General features: G+C 64.2%; 1 non-coding gene across 1 annotated transcript; it reads left to right on the top strand.

Annotated features, from left to right (window-relative positions):
- Positions 1-568: 568 nt before the first annotated feature.
- On the top strand, positions 569-720 carry LOC127218251 (5.8S ribosomal RNA). Its single transcript, XR_007834172.1, has one exon. It is a non-coding gene; the product is annotated as a 5.8S ribosomal RNA (ribosomal RNA).
- The last annotated feature ends 110 nt before the right edge of the window (positions 721-830 follow it).

Below are 830 nucleotides of genomic sequence, written 5' to 3'. Positions count from 1 at the left end.
CTTGCCTCCCTCCCTCCCGCCCTCCGTCTCTCCTCCCCCTCTCTTCGGCTTAGGGAGCGTGTCCACCCAGACCCTGTCCGGGTACCTGGCTATCACGTTCAGGCGCATTGGTTTAAAGACCCCGGGGGGTCGCCCTTCCGTCCCCCGTGGTTGGGATGGGGCGGGGGGCCCTCGGACTCCCATCCCCTTCCGCGGACGAGGCCGTTCCTGAGGCCCGCTGCGGTAGCGGGGCGGGAGCCCCCCCTTGGGTGCTCGTGGGTTCCGCTCTGCGCGCCCCGGCTTGCCCGGAGCATCGCGGTCCGCGGGCCCCTTGTCTCGTGAGTGTTCTTTTCCCGTCCCGACCTTTTTTTTTTTTTCCTTTTTTGCGTGTCTCTTGTGTTTTCGCTGGCCGGCCAGAAGCGAACCCTTATCCCTCCATCCCCTGCTTCCCGGTAGGAGGCGTCCGTGGTGGGGGGGCAGTGGCCTGGGACCGTGCCGCCCTCAGCTCCCCCGGGTACCGTGCCGCCCTCAGCTCCCGACGGGGTTTTGGAGGCTCCTCCGCCTCTTCCCGCAACCGAAACGTTGATACGACTCTTAGCAGTGGATCACTCGGCTAGTGTTTCGATGAAGAATGCAGCTAGCTGCGAAAATTAATGTGAATTGCAGGACACATTGATCATCTACACTTCGAACGCACTTGTGGCCCCGGGTTCCTCAGGGGCTATGCCTGTCTGAGAGTCGCTTGACAATCGATCGCGCCCCCCTTGGTGCATGTGCCCCTTTGGGGGTGTTGCGCGGCTGGGAGTTAGCTCACAGGGTCCCGCAACCCCCCCCCCGTGCGTGGGCCCTCC

Source organism: Phodopus roborovskii, unplaced genomic scaffold, assembly GCF_943737965.1.
Source record: "Phodopus roborovskii unplaced genomic scaffold, PHOROB, whole genome shotgun sequence".
NCBI classification, from domain to species: Eukaryota; Metazoa; Chordata; class Mammalia; order Rodentia; family Cricetidae; genus Phodopus; species Phodopus roborovskii.
Note: the sequence above shows the minus strand (reverse complement) of the source record. Positions and strands in the feature narration are given on the sequence as shown.